The sequence below is a fragment of the Bufo bufo genome, chromosome 4 (assembly GCF_905171765.1).
Source record: "Bufo bufo chromosome 4, aBufBuf1.1, whole genome shotgun sequence".
In the NCBI taxonomy this organism is placed as follows: Eukaryota; Metazoa; Chordata; class Amphibia; order Anura; family Bufonidae; genus Bufo; species Bufo bufo.
The window spans coordinates 316,365,054-316,381,138 of NC_053392.1; the positions used below are offsets into that span (position 1 = coordinate 316,365,054).

Below are 16,085 nucleotides of genomic sequence, written 5' to 3' on the forward strand. Positions count from 1 at the left end.
TGTGGTATTGTAGCTCAGCCCCTTTAATTTAATGTAGCCCAGCTACAATGCCAGATACAACCCATGTGGATTTGGTGCAGATTTAAAAATCTGCACCATCTGCACCAAAATCCGGACTGAAAAAAATCCACATTGTGTGCATGAGAATTTCAAATTCTCATAGAATACAATGTACATGACCTATGGTGCGAATTTTCCGCACGCAAATCTGCACAGAAAATCCGCACGCAATCCTGATTGTGTGCATTTAGCCTTAAAGACTCCCCTGACATGTCTGTTTTGATAACTTCTTGCGTTCCCCATGTAATAACAATTCTGAGGCATCTTTTATTATGACTTTATGATTTGCCATTCCTCTATTATTCCCGCTAGAAATTTTGAATGAGTAAGGGTGCCTTCACATGCGGCAGAATATATTGCAGAAAATTTCTGCCACTGAGGGCTCATGCACATGACCGTTGGCTGCTTTGTGTTCTGAAAATTGCAGACCTGCAAAACACAGATACCGTCCGTGTGCATTCTACATTTTGCGGAACGGAACGGCTGGCCCCTAATAGAACAGTCCTTTCCTTGTCCATAAGGCCTCATGCACGCAACCATTGTTTTGGTCCGCATCCGAGACGCAGCTTTTGTGGCTTGGATGCGGACCCATTCACTTCAATGGGGCAGCAAAAGATGCGGACAGAACTTTGTGTGCTGTCCGCATCCGTGGCTCCGTTCCGTGGTCCTCCAAAAAAATATAACCTGTCCTATTCTTGTCCGTTTTGCGGACAAGAATAGGCAGTTATATCAATGGCTGTCCATGCTTTTCCGCACATTGCAGAACGCACACGGACTCCATCCGTGTTTTGCGGATCTGCAATTTGTGGACCGCAAAACACACAACGGTCGTGTGCATGAGGCCTAATGCAGACAATAATAGGACATGTTATATTTTTTGCAGAACGGACATACGGACATGGAATGCACAGGGAGTCATTTCCGTTTTTTTTTTCCCCTTGAAGTGAATGGTTCCTCATACGGGCCCAAAAAAACGAATGGATACTGATAAAAAAAAATAGGTTTGTGTGCATCAGCCCTAGCAATCAGTTCCATTGATCTGAATGAGATTGATTTGGCAGGAAGCACATGGATTTCTGCAAGCCCCAGTCAGATAAATGGAACCGATTTTCAGTCGCAGAAATTTTCTGCAACAAAATCTGCCGCATGTGAAGACTAGTGAAGGGGCAATATTCGAATTTGCGATATTTTGCGAATATTTGGATGAATATTCATCATAAATTTGCAAATTTGAGAATTCGCCATTATTTTATTGATTGTGAAAATCGCCAATGTAATATGAGCGTATTGCGTGCCCAGTACAGGCGTGGATCAGTGTTGCTAAATTTTTCAAGCTGCTAGAAGTTTTCTGAGACTGGAGAAAATGGTTGGCACTGCAGAACATTACAATAGCTTTATATGCAGATAGAGTGCTCCAATATATTTGCGATTGCGCAAATTGGCAATTAATGATGCGCATATTTTGGCGCAATACGTGAAAATTTACATTTTAGCAGGTCTGACTACTTATTACTGATTGGTGCACTAAGTATTGTTGTGACATCACAGCACTATGTCTGTAGCATGTATGTATGGACAGCAGAACCTATAACACTACCTAACACCCTGCACGGCTACACTATGGGCTGTTTCACACGAGCGGATGCCGTGCGTGACATCCGCTGCGTGAATGACAGCCAAGACCCGATGCGGACAGCAGAAGCACGGAGCATTAACATGACTGATAATGCTCTGTGCCTCTCTGTGATCTCTTTACTACGAAATCACAGTGAGATAAAGTTGTCACTGTGATTTCGTAGTAAAGAGATCACAGCGAGGCACGGAGCATTATCAATCATGTTAATGGTCCGTGCTTCTGCAGTCTGCATCGGGTCTTGGCTGTCATTCACGCAGCGGATGTCACGCACGGCATCCGCTCGAGTGAAACAGCCCTATATCAGGATATAACCTACACTGACTATCTCCCACTAACTATCTGTATTAAATATAGAAGCTATCTAACTATCTATCTAATGTAGTGTGGAAAGCACAGAGCACAGCAATGACACTGCTGTCTCTCTCAGAACTCCATAAAACTACAGAAAATGGCTGCTGGGGAGGTTCTTATATAGTAAGGGGTAGGCAACTTTCCTATTGGTTGCTAGGGATGTTGCTAAGCTCAGACAAAGACCGTGCAGCCTTCTCATTGGCCCACAAGCTAAAAACAAATCTAGAATATTCGGGAATATGAATATATAGCACTATATTCAAAATCTTTGCGAATTCTCGAAGTGGCGATATTCGTGATTAAAATTCGCGATTCGAATATTCGCGCCCAACACTAATAAAGACACCCTCACTATCAGGTTGCAATGAAGGTGCAGATGGGTGTTACCAGTCGGGAGTCCCCTGCACAGTCTGTACAGGACACACCCCTAACAGGTAACGACCACGTGAACCATCATCGAAAACTGCTAGAAGGAATAATAAAGGAATGGCACGGATTAATAAGAATAGAGGCTCCGGAGTCGAATGCAGACATGTCAGAAGAGATTACAGGTCCTTTAACGGCTAAAGTAGACGGATGCATTTTTGGAGCAGTTCGTATTTTCACATATCTCCCTTTGGCAGCAAGGACACTCTAAATCTACCACGTCCCCCTTCCTTTCTTTCTTGATGGAGGGACTGATAGGGATTGTGGGACCTCCCAGACATTTCTATTTCCAGATCACCCCTACTTCTATGGCGAGGGAGTCTGGTAATGACAGTACATTAGGACAGTGACAGAAGTAATGGAGCTGGTGTTATTATTGCTTGTAATCTGTTTTGTAACTTGAGATCATTTATTATTGATACACTTGTGGTCACATTGCTGTGAGATCCAGAAATCCAGAAGAGACCTCCAGGTGTAGGACAGTGTCAATGGTGAGCTGCCTGCTGCTAAAGCTCATGTGACATACCAGGGGACAGCAGCTCCAGAAATCCAGAAGAGACCTCCAAAGCACCCGCAGGTGTAGGACAGTGTCAATGGTGAGCTGCCTGCTGCTAAAGCTCATGTGACATACCAGGGGACAGCAGCAGCAGCAGCAGCATCACGAGGAGGAGGAGGAGCTGCCTGCTTCCCAGACAATACAAGCAGCACTCTCTGCATGTACACACTACACATCTCCGAGCACCGCATACATGTCACTGTGTCAGCACACAGGCCAGCATCTTCTGCCATCTCCAAGGACGGGCACCCACAGCCTCAGCATCCCTGCCTCCTGCATCTCATGCTGACACAAGGTGAGCTGCTGACAGGTGACCTTTCCCCTTCCCCATCATCTATGACCTTCCTCCCCATACGTTTCAGCCCTTTCCATACTATGAGGTTGTTGTGGTAGCCAGTGAGTAGTAAGTGGTGCTGTGGGCATTGTAATATCCAGCCTGGTTACCAGGTACTTGCACAAGTGGCAGCTGGCTGGCAGCAGCTTCCTCCTTCAGTTTCCAGAGCTGAAGTGTCTGAGTTGTGTCCTTCTCGGGTTGGCGTGCAATCAGAGGAAACCGGTTTTGTTGTTGTGCGTTTCGTATTCTACTGCAGGTTGATGCTGCTGCATTGCTGCTGGCCATAAATGAGCCATTTCCTGGTGTCATCTGCGCCGGGCATATTAACTGCTCATTTCATGTGTATGAGCAATGTGTTTTATAGTTACAGTTGTGCAGTGGGTGGATAATTCAGCGTAGAGCAGACAGAATAATCCAGGTGTATGACATCATCAGCCGAGCGTTAGAGAACATGGAGACACGCAGAGCCCATATTACTAGAAGAAAGTAATGTTCTGCCACCGGCCTACTGAAGAACAAATACCTCAACTGAACGGTACGGAAACGTGGAAAATGGAGCTACATTGGAGCGCTGTTTCCACAACGTCCTGCTGTAACGTCGCTGGCATTATGGTCATTTGCATTTGGTAATAGGTTTTCTAAATGAATATAAAACTCCAGTCTGGACTATTAAGGCAGGGAGATGCGATCATGTGCTGTGTGCGCTCTAGCTGGAAATCTTTTTATAGCTTCCCGTGCCTTGTATGAGAGCATGTCCATCAGATAGGAACATTAGCAGGGACAAATGATGTTCCCAAGCTAAGGCACTGAAAGATAATCACTCGCCTGTCTGGAGTGTTTCCTGCACTGCTCCATACACCATAGGATTATACAGCCAGGGGCGTAGCTACAGGGGGTGCAGAGGTAGTAGTCACCACCAGGCCCAAGAGCCTGAGGGGACCCAAAGACCCCTGTGCCACATAAGAAGACATGAGTATTATAGAAAGTGCATGCTAGTCAAGTTACTCCTCTGGCTGGAGGGAAGGGGTTAGGTAAAGTTGGGGGGGCGTTTAAGAACGAAGGCTACGTGCTCCCCTGGTCGCAAAGCACTGAGGGAAGGGGGGCCCAAGCGGAACTCTTGCATCAGGGCCCTTGAGCCTTTAACTACTCAGCATAATGTTTGAGCAGCACTAATGGTATGGCCACACGGTCAGGTGTCCTGATGCAGTTTTGGAAAATCAGGAATGGATCATGTAATGAGCGAGAGTTTACAGGACAAACACTACTTCTCATTTTTTGAATTCACTCTTGGTTTTGGCCTCCAAAACTGCATCAGGAAAACCAGACCAGGTGGCTGTACCCTTGAGCTTGATGTACTGTAAACTCCTAATTTGGGAGAAATAAAGCCTTGCACCCATTTATGCTTAGTGAAGAAAGTTTTGAAGACTTTTGAGCATTTACGTAACTGAAGAAGTAATGGTTAGTGCAGTTACGTTTAAGGCTACTTTCACACTAGCGTTCAGAGCGGGTCCGTCTGATGTCTGCTCAGACGGATCCACTCCTATAATGCAGACGATGGAATCCGTTCAGAACCGATCCGTCTGAATTATAACTTAGAAAAAATTCTAAGTGTGAAAGTACCCTGAACGGATCCGTCCAGACTTTACATTGAAAGTCAATGGGGGACGGATCCGTTTGAAGATTGAGCCATATTGTGTCATCTTCAAACGGATCCGTCCCCATTGACTTACATTGTACGTCTGGACGGATCCGCTTGCCTCCGCACGGCCAGGCGGACACCCGAACGCTGCAAGCAGCGTTCAGGTGTCCGCTTGCTGAGCGGAGCGGAGGCTGGACGCCGCCAGACTGATGCATTCTGAGCGGATCCGCCTCCACTGAGAATGCATTAGGGCAGTACGGATGCGTTCGGGGCCGCTTGTGAGACCCTTCAAACGGAGCTCACGAGCGGACACCCGAACGCAGGTGTGAAAGTAGCCTTAAGGCTGTCCTCTGAATGACATAGTGTTGGTGTATGCGCAGTTTTAGGGATGTAGACACAATCTGATGTACTGTACCCCGCAATCAATACTTAGACATTACTCCTGAGGTGGGCGTCAGGATTATTCTAGATTGCAAAATGATTGTTGGTCACAATTCTGTTCTCTAGCTGCTGCCAGTCACTAGTAGCCACAGACATGGGCGCTTTAACAGTTAGGCCTTTTGGATGTAGAGTGACGTGCGTGACGTTATAACATCACTGTGTGCCTATGGCAGTCTATTGGGCATAATGCCTGGTCAGGTAAATGCTTTGCTTTAAGACAAGCTTGAACTGAACTGTCTACAGCTTGGATGAGTACACACGTAGTGCAATAGTGCGGCAACGGGAAAGCGCAAAATGCCACACCTCTTCCTGCTCTGTTACATCCCTTTCATCTAAGCCACATCTCTGTGTTTAGCAAGGTGCAAACAGAAAGCAAATAAAAAATGTGGTGCAAGGTATGTACCAGCTTTTTGGTACAAACTGAGATGGAATTCTAGAGCCTTTAGCTTAACGAGGGTAAGGCCCAATGGTGCGGCTGGCCAATGGACGCACAATTTTTCAGTAAAATAGTCTTCCCTAGTGTCGTAATGATGCAATAGCAAAGTTTGGAGGGCTCAACAACTAGAAGGATGGATAACGGTGGGTTTGCTGCTCACTGGGTCACCCACCCAGTATAAAGAGCAATAAATAAATACATACAAATACGCAGGCACACCACCTTTCGTAGCTGCTACGAGAGGTGGTGTGCCTGCGTATTTGTATTTATTCATTTATTTGGATTTCATAATTTGTGATTCAAGGTACGGCCACGCGATCAAGTTTCTGGATGCAGTTTTGGAAGTCAAACCAGGAGTGAATTCAACAAAGAGAAGTTTTCCTTTTATGATCCACTTCTGATTTTGGCTTCCAAAACCTGTGGAGTTGCTCTCTTTCTGTAAAGTAATGCTTTCTCCTGTTACCACTGGCTTATTTCAAAATGATATCTTTGCCCCTTTTCTATGTCTTTTTCCGTCTGCATAAACATTCTCCAACACACAGATACTATCATAGCCCAATTGCATGAAGCATCAGGCCACTATTAGGGTCCATTCACACGTCCGTAAGTGTTTTGCGGATCCGCAAAACACGGACACTGGAAATGTGCATTCCGCAATTTGCAGACCGCACATCGGCCGCACTTTAATAGAAAATGCCTAATCTTGTCTGCAATTGCGGACAAGAATAGGACATGTTCTATTTTTTTGTGGAAACAGAAGCACGGATGCGGACAGCACATTCCGGCCCTATTTAACATAAATGGGTCTGCACCCGTTCCGTAAAAATTGCGGAACGGATGCGGACCCATTTTGCGGACGTGTGAATGGACCCTTACACTTACCTACTTTATTCATTATTGTGTATAGTATTTTTAAGCCAAACCCAGATAGAAACAGTGCATATCTTTCCATTATACTTTTTCCCTGTGTAGGTTTCAATCACGGTGTTGGCTAAAAGAATACTGACCAACATACCGCACTGTAAAAGAGACCTAAGGAAGATCCATACTAGATCTGTACCAATAGAGATATAGTGATCGACAACATCATAGGCTGCCTTGTTTTAGATGTAACGTCGAGGTACATTAAATTATATTAGTGTGCGCAGGTCATAAAGGATCAGCAGAAGACAGTAGGCCCCAAGCTCTGAAATGATAAAGGAACCAAGCTGTAACCAGGCTCAGGTAGGCTGGGTGATATCAAAGATATTCCCACGATAACGATATTAAGAAAAGTATCGCAATACGGATATATATCACGAATAATACCCACTTAGAAGAAAAACACTCAAAACATGCAGGGAACTTGGTCAGAGACTCTATCCACTTCCACTGTTTGTCTCGTCCTCAGGCAGCCCAGGCTTGCTGTCCTATAAAGGCTACAAGGAGACATTATACTGTATGTTGCAACTGTATGGGGGCAACAAGGAGACATTATATTGTATGGAAGTTACACTTTGTAGCTTCCATACAATATACTTTTTGGCCCCATACATGCATGTTTAATGTCTCCTTCAAGCCTGTACCCCATATGAATGTATACACTGACCCTACACTCCTCTACATTGTCAATGTATACAGTTATATGGTGTGTATAGGGTCAGTTTACTGTCTGCTCCTGGGCTCTGTCCCCCTCCTGCCCCCACATTTCAACCTCAGCGGCCCCTGCTCCAGCCTCACCTGCACTTCTACATTGTCGCTCTCACCACCTGGCCTCTCCATGATTGCTGCGACTCTGACCTGTCCCCTATTGCTTTATGGTTGGGGGGGGGGGGGGGCAGGGACAGATAGCGTCGGTGCAGCCTCCTGACACTGGGCACCAAGTCCATGTAAGTACGCAGCGAACTGATGTTTTAGAACTGGCCAGCGTGCGACCACCCCTATGGTGCCACTAAAATACTGTGGTGCTTAAGAAACGGTGATACCACCATATTACCAATCGTAGATACCAGTATTTCGCCACTAGGCCCAGGAGGTCCAGCAGCAGATATACTCACCTAAACCCTACAATGTAGTAGTTCACATATTTCTTAGGCCTCATACAAACAAACGTATTTTCTTTCTGTGTCCGTTCCGTTTTTTTTTGCAGACCGTATGCAGAACCATTAATTTCAATGGGTCCGCAAAAAAAATGGAATTTGTCTATTCTGTTTCGGTATTTTCACAGATGTTCACTGTTCTCTGTCTTGATAAGGTCTGTGTGTGAGAAATAAGAACAGCAGAGTTTATAGTAAGGATGCTTTTACACGGGGGCTGATGATCTTCAACAAACAACACTTATGCACTAATAGCTGTATGTAAAGGCAGGTAACAAATCTACACGCTGTTGTCGTTGAACCTCATAAAATTCCGGCCTGTGTGAAAGTACCCTTTAGAATGGGCCCATGGAATAAAATCCTCTGATGGGGACATAGTACCCAACTAAGGCCTCTTTCACACCACCGCTTTTGATTTCCTTTGTTCTGCTCCATCATAGAAGCCGAACAATGAAAATAACCAAGTGCCATATTCGCCACATAACTGAACCGAATGGAGCCAAACAGATCCCCATTGACTATAATGGAGTCTTTTTGGTTTTCATTCGGGAGTCAATTTTTGTAGCGGAGAAAATTGTCCTGCATGCAGGCCTTTTCTCTCCACTGTTTTTGATGGAATCTACAACAGAGCTTCAGATGCGGATGTGAACAACTCCTTAGCCATGAATTTCCCAGCGGCTAAAAATCCATATGAAATGAAAACTAAAGCAGATGTGCATGCTTCTTACACGTAAAGCTTACCTCAAAGTTTTACTTCACTTCTGGAAATCATTGCCACAGTCACAGGTGAGCTTGGTTAAAAAAAATAAGCCTGTGTGTATGCTGAAGGGATTTGTAAAAATAATCTGTTTATGTGTGATTTGGATGGTATTACACTGGAAAAGTAACTTCACCTACTAGAAACTGTATTATGAGACAGAAAAATTACAGGAGATAATAATCCAGAAGGCTGGAAGTAAGTTAAGAGTAAAGTTTAAGGCAGATCTGACTAAAGGCCCCTTTACATGGCCAATTGTAGCAAGTGATTGTTGGGAAGGGATCGTTCCTTCCTGAGAATGGCTTGCTTGTCAGTGGAGGAGAATGCTGCATTTACGTGCAGCGGTCTCCTCCACAGTAATCACTAATGCCATCGTCCGTCCTCATACAGAATCATTGTTTTTAGATGGCACGATCTGCTGCCGGCAAACAATGATTTAGGTGTCCGCCCAAACGATTCTATTATCCGATGAACGAGTGTTTCGCTTGTTCATCGGGTAATCAGCAGCACCTTTACACAGGAAGATTATCTCTAACGAGAGTTAGTACGAACACTTGTTATCGATAATCTGTATGAACATCGGGCAGCTTAAGTGCCCTTAAGAGTAAAGTTAAAAGCGGATTTGATTAATAAGAGCTGTCAAAGAATACACCCAACACATAGGGAGAATTTATTATGAGGGTAATATTTGGTAGCACGGTGTCCCATTCACTTTTTGTACCAGGCATAGCTCTGTACCTTTAGTGGTGATTGGGATATTAAAGAGCTGACCAGACCCCCACTGATCTAATATCAATGCTGTGGTTTTGTCCATCAGATATTCAGATGGCAAAATGGGATTAGTCTCTCCGGAATACATCTTCTTTTTGAATTCTGGAAGACACTTGCCCAGATTTAATAAACCTAAAAATGGCGTAAGATTTATCACAGAGGCTCAGGCTGGATAATAAATCTGGTGCAGGAATAGACACTTTTTTATAGGTCTATGCAAAGTATTGGTTGTCTTACTTTGAGACAGAATTTTATGCAGAATCCTAGACCACACCCTTTCCCAATGAAGTCCTACTACCTTGTCAAGCAAGTCAGGAAAAGTATAGAAATTCGAGGCGCAACAAATTGTGCAATAATTGCACCAATGTGCACCACTTTTTAGACAGATTCTAGGTGCAAACACAACCAATCAGAGCTCACCTTTCACTTCCCAGAAGTGCGCACTTCTTGGTTTTTGAATGTACAATCGTGGCCAAAAGTTTTAAGAATGACAAAAATATTAGTTTTCACAAAGTTTGCTGCTAAACTGCTTTTAGATCTTTGTTTCAGTTGTTTCTGTGATGTAGTGAAATATAATTACACGTACTTCATACGTTTCAAAGGCTTTTATCGACAATTACATGACATTTATGCAAAGAGTCAGTATTTTCAGTGTTGGCCCTTCTTTTTCAGGACCTCTGCAATTCGACTGGGCATGCTCTCAATCAACTTCTGGGCCAATTCCTGACTGATAGCAACCCATTCTTTCATAATCACTTCTTGGAGTTTGTCAGAATTAGTGGGTTTTTGTTTGTCCACCCGCCTCTTGAGGATTGACCACAAGTTCTCAATGGGATTAAGATCTGGGGAGTTTCCAGGCCATGGACCCAAAATGTTAACGTTTTGGTCCCCGAGCCACTTAGTTATCACTTTTGCCTTATGGCACGGTGCTCCATCGTGCTGTAAAATGCATTGTTCTTCACCAAACTGTTGTTGGATTGTTGGAAGAAGTTGCTGTTGGAGTTTGTTTTGGTACCATTCTTTATTCATGGCTGTGTTTTTGGGCAAAATTGTGAGTGAGCCCACTCCCTTGGATGAGAAGCAACCCCACACATGAATGGTCTCAGGATGCTTTACTGTTGGCATGACACAGGACTGATGGTAGCGCTCACCTTTTCTTCTCCGGACAAGCCTTTTTCCAGATGCCCCAAACAATCGGAAAGAGGCTTCATCGGAGAGTATGACTTTGCCTCAGTCCTCAGCAATCCATTCACCATACTTTCTGCAGAAGATCAATCTGTCCCTGATGTTTTTTTTGGAGAGAAGTGGCTTCTTTGCTGTCCTTCTTGACACCAGGCCATCTTCCAAAAGTCTTCGCCTCACTGTGCGTGCAGATGCACTCACACCTGCCTGCTGCCATTCCTGAGCAAGCTCTGCACTGGTGGCACTCCGATCCCGCAGCTGAATCCTCTTTAGGAGACGATCCTGGCGCTTGCTGGACTTTCTTGGACGCCCTGAAGCCTTCTTAACAAGAATTGAACCTCTTTCCTTGAAGTTCTTGATGATCCTATAAATTGTTGATTGAGGTGCAATCTTAGTAGCCACAATATCCTTGCCTGTGAAGCCATTTTTATGCAACGCAATGATGGCTGCACGCGTTTCTTTGCAGGTCACCATGGTTAACAATGGAAGAACAATGATTTCAAGCATCACCCTCCTTTTAACATGTCAAGTCTGCCATTTTAACCCAATCAGCCTGACATAATGATCTCCAGCCTTGTGCTCGTCAACACTCTCACTTGAGTTAACAAGACGATTACTGAAATGATCTCAGCAGGTCCTTTAATGACAGCAATGAAATGCAGTGGAAAGTTTTTTTTGGGATTAAGTTAATTTTCATCGCAAAGAAGGACTATGCAATTCATCTGATCACTCTTCATAACATTCTGGAGTATATGCAAATTGCTATTATAAAAACTTAAGCAGCAACTTTTCCAATTTCCAATATTTGTGTAATTCTCAAAACTTTTGGCCACGACTGTACAGGTGCCGTTGTCACATTTGGCCATGGTATCTGAAGGGTTAAAAGTTCACAATCAGCGTTACTGCCCATCGCGGACATTAGTTTTGGGTGCCTGCTGTTTAAAACAGCTTTGCTCACGAGTGGAACCATCTTTAAAGTCGCGGCCAGTGCTGTACATTTACAGCACTGGTCGGGAAGGGGTTAACTGTAGGTTGTTATGAAGAGTGATTGGATGAATTGCAGTTAATAAAATTAATTTCTTGCCATGAAAATTAAATTAATCACAAAAAAAACATTTCCACTCCATTCCAGCCCTGCCACAAAATAACCTGCTAACATAATTTCCGTGATCTAGTTAGCACAGGAGAAAGTGTTAACAAGGACAAGACAGCTGATATCACTCTGTCATGCTGATTGACTTAGAAGAGCAGACTGGTTGCTTTAAAAGGGGAGTGGTGTTTGAAATGATTGTCTTCTTCTGTTAACCATGGTTACCTCCAAGGTAGTGCAGTCATCATTGCTTTGCATCAAAAGAGCTCCACAAGTAAGGACAGGTGTGAGACCATGGTGATGGATCAGGTGATGGACCATGTGATGAGCGCAGTGACGTCACCACAGGTCCTTTTCCTCAAAGAAGAAGAAAGAAGAGAAGCCTGGCTGCGCGAACAAGTGGATGAGGTGAGTTAAATTATTTTTTATATTTTTTTAACCCCTCCAGCCCTATTTTACTTTGCGTTCTGTATTAAGAATGCTATTATTTTCCATTATAACCATGTTATAAGGGAAAATAATAATGATCGAGTCCCCATCCCGATCGTCTCCTAGCAACCGTGCGTCAAAATCGCACCACATCCGCACTTGCTTGCGGATGCTTGCGATTTTCACGCAGCCCCATTCACTTCTATGGGGCCTGCGTTGCGTGAAAAACTCACAAAATAGAGCATGCTGTGATTTTCACGAAACGCACAAGTGATGCGTGAAAAATCACACCCCCATTGAAGTGAATGGGTCCAGATTCATTGCGGGTGCAATGCGTTCCACTCACACATTGCACCCGCGTGGAAATGTCGCCCGTGTGAAAGAGGCCTTAGAGACTGATGTTCTAAATTTCAGTTGTGGTTAAAGTTTAGGTGATCTTGGAACCCATCAAGGTCTTAGGGTACTTTCACACTAGCGTTTTTCTTTTCCGGCATAGAGTTCCGTCACAGGGGCTCTATACCGGAAAATAACTAATCAGGCATATCCCCATGCATTCTGAATGGAGAGTAATCCATTCAGGATGCATCAGGATGTCTTCAGTTCAGTCATTTTGACTGATCAGGCAAAAGATAAAACCGTAGCATGCTACGGTTTTATCTCCGGCGAAAAAAACTGAAGAAATGCCTGAATGGCGGATCCGGCATTTTTCCCCATTAGAATGTATTAGATTAGTGTATTAGATACAAGACGGATCCGTCTGTCCGCATGACAAGCGGAGAGACGGATCCGTCCTTGCAATGCATTTGTGAGATGGATCCGCCTCACAAATGCTTTCAGTCAGCGGCAGAACTGTGGATCTGGTGACCAGTTCCGACGACTGAACTGCCCGCCGATCACACTGCCGCAAGTGTAAAAGTAGCCTTACTTGCCAGAGTTTCCTGTTGAGTAACTCTCTTCCTCCTTGGTAGCTTGCTTTAGGAGCAAAAACAAGAAAAAAGGGCAGCACTCGCTATTTATGGGGTGAAAATCAAGCCAAAGCCAAAATCATCCATGCGTTGTTCTTTTTCATGCTTGACCCATGTATGGCCAAAATTTAGCATTTACTGAATCACTTTAATTATGGATTAAAAGACTTCCATTTGATTTTCACCCTGCAAATAGCGAGTTCTTCCTTTCCTTCTTATTTTTAGAATAAACGTAGGAAAATGTTTTGTGGGCTTGTCTCCTTTTGGGTGTGCAGTGTGCTTTATTAACTGAAATTAACAAGGGGTTCTGTACTTTTCTATTTTTGTTTTATGAGCAAAACAGAGCATATTAGCCAAACAGAGGTGACTATAACTAAACAAACTATGAGGCCAAAATTCAATGTCACAGAGCATACTGAACGATGCTATATTTCATTGTGAAATACACTGCCTGTACAACAAAAAAAAGTCGCCACCTGGATTTAACTAAGCAAATAGTTATGAGCCTCCTATTGGATAATTACTGCATGGGCGATTATCTTTCAGCTGGCAACAAGTTATTTAACCCCAACTGGTGCAATGACTTGCTTCTCATTTCTTAAACAACCATGTCGAAAGACACATCTCGTGGTCGTGGAAAAGATGTTAGTCTGTTTGAGAAGGGTCAAATCATTGGCATGCATCAAGCAGAGAAAACATCTAAGGAGATTGCAGAAACTACTAAAATTGGGTTAAGAACTGTCCAACGCATTATTAAAAACTGGAAGGATAGTGGGGACCCATCGTATTCAAGGAAGAAATGTGGCGGGAGAAAAATGCTGAATAATCGTGATCGGCGATCACTTAAATGTTTGGTTAAATCAAATCGAAGAAAAACAACAGTAGAACTCAGGGCTATGTTTAATAGTGAAAGTAAGAGCATTTCCACATGCACAATGCGAAGGGAACTCAAGGGATTGGGACTCAACAGCTGTGTAGCCGTAAGAAAACAACTAATCAGTGAGGCAAACCAGAATAAAAGGCTTCAATTTGCAAGGGAGCATAAAGATTGGACTCTGGAGCAATGGAAGAAGGTCACGTGGTCTGATGAGTCCAGATTGCACCCATCATGCCTAGTGCCTACTGTACAAGCCTCTGGGGGCAGTGCTATGATCTGGGGTTGCTGCAGTTGGTCAGGTCTAGGTTCAGCAACAGTATGTGCTCCAAGAATGAGGTCAGCTGACTACCTGAACATACTGAATGACCAGGTTATTCCATCAATGGATTTTTTCTTCCCTGACGGCACGGGCATATTCCAAGATGACAATGCCAGGATTCATCGGGCTCAAATTGTGAAAGAGTGGTTCAGGGAGCATGGATTGGCCACCACAGAGTCCAGACCTTAACCCCATTGAGAATCTTTGGGATGTGCTGGAGAAGGATTTGCGCAGCAGTCAGACTCTACCATCATCAATGCAAGATCTTGGTGAAGAATGAATGCAACACTGGATGGAAATAAATCTTGTGACATTGCAGAAGCTTATCGAAACAATGCCACAGCAAATGCGTGCCGTAATCAAAGCTAAAGGCGGTCCAACAAAATATTAGAGTGTGTGACCCTTTTTTTTGGGTGGCGACTTTTTTTTGGGACAGGCAGTGTATTTATGGGTGTATGGGGGCTTGTTCACATACGTTAGAGGCTCAGTTCCTGGGCTCTGTCACAGAATCTGTCAAAAATATCAGAGAGAAGAGTCCTGCATGTAGGACTTTTTTTCTCAGCAAAAAAAGCGAGATCTTGAACAGAAGCTTAAAGGGCTTCTGTCACCCTCCAAACAGCAATTTTCAGTATTGGACTTAATATAATTGCTAATGTACGCAGAGTCCATATATACCCCTTATAACTCTGGCTGTGCTTTAAATTCTTTAAAAATAGTACTTTTGTGATATGCAAATTTCTTCACTAGAGCCGCCGCATCCTCGGTCTAAAAAAAGACCCCTCCTCCACTTGATTGACAGGGCCAGCGTACATTAGCAATTATATTAAGTTCAATACTGAAAATTGCTGTTTGGGGGGGGGGTGACAGAAGCCCTTTAACAGACCCAATTATAGTCTATCTGATTTGTTTGGCTTTGTTTGGGTCAGTTGTGTGCCGAATCCGGCACTTCCATTATTTTCATTGTTCTTCTTCTGTAACGGAGCAGAGCAACAGAAACAACAATGTTAATGTGAACTCAGCCCTAGATAAGCTGACTAAATTGGATCCTTGACGTGTCCTAAAATGATGTATGGGAATATGAAAATGATGTTAAGCAGATCATTAGAAGCCAAGATGTCTGCTTAGTGTAAAAAGGAATATTGTTGAGAGACAGGAAACAACACCCTCACTGTAAATTGCCAACATGATTATTTATTGTACCAAGCCCTATGCATAATGACTAAGAAGTCCTGTTATTAAACTAGAATTTAATAGTTTATGGAGATTGCTAATGAAGAGTAGATGCTTTTTTGTGAGGTGTTCAAGAGATTATCATTTACTGCAACTAATGCTGATCCAAGAAAATGTGCAGATTAGGGCTCTCACAAGACATAATTAGTGACCATGGAGAAAACTTCCCAGGAGTATACGGTAGGTGCTCTGGAAGAATAAATCCTTGGTAATTACATTAAGCATAGGCAATATAAAAATATCAGTGGATTCAAATGTTTTACATTTGTTAAGTAGGTTTCCTCTTTCAGAAGAATCATTTATCAAAAGCGTGGCAGTTTATATTTTGTTTTATGTGTATTTTAGGTAGAGTGCTTACATTTTTAATACATGAGCAACTCAGATTTTGTTGCCTGTGGAGACTGCTGGCGAATGTATTTTGTAGTGTTGAGCGAAGCGAGCTTCAGATGCTTAATCCAAAGTCGCTTAGTTCAAAACCTTAGTATAATACTGTACGGAGATTCGTCGCCGT

The 16,085-nt window shown here is 43.6% G+C and overlaps 1 protein-coding gene across 1 annotated transcript in view; it reads left to right on the forward strand.

Annotated features, from left to right (window-relative positions):
- The first annotated feature begins 3,189 nt into the window (after nt 1-3,189).
- Nucleotides 3,190-16,085, forward strand: part of KLHL32 (kelch like family member 32) — a 316,085-nt gene continuing 303,189 nt past the window's right edge. Inside the window, exon 1 of the mRNA XM_040428786.1 lies at nt 3,190-3,324. The gene's annotated coding sequence lies outside the window, so the exon portion shown is untranslated. The remainder of the gene's footprint in view (nt 3,325-16,085) is intronic.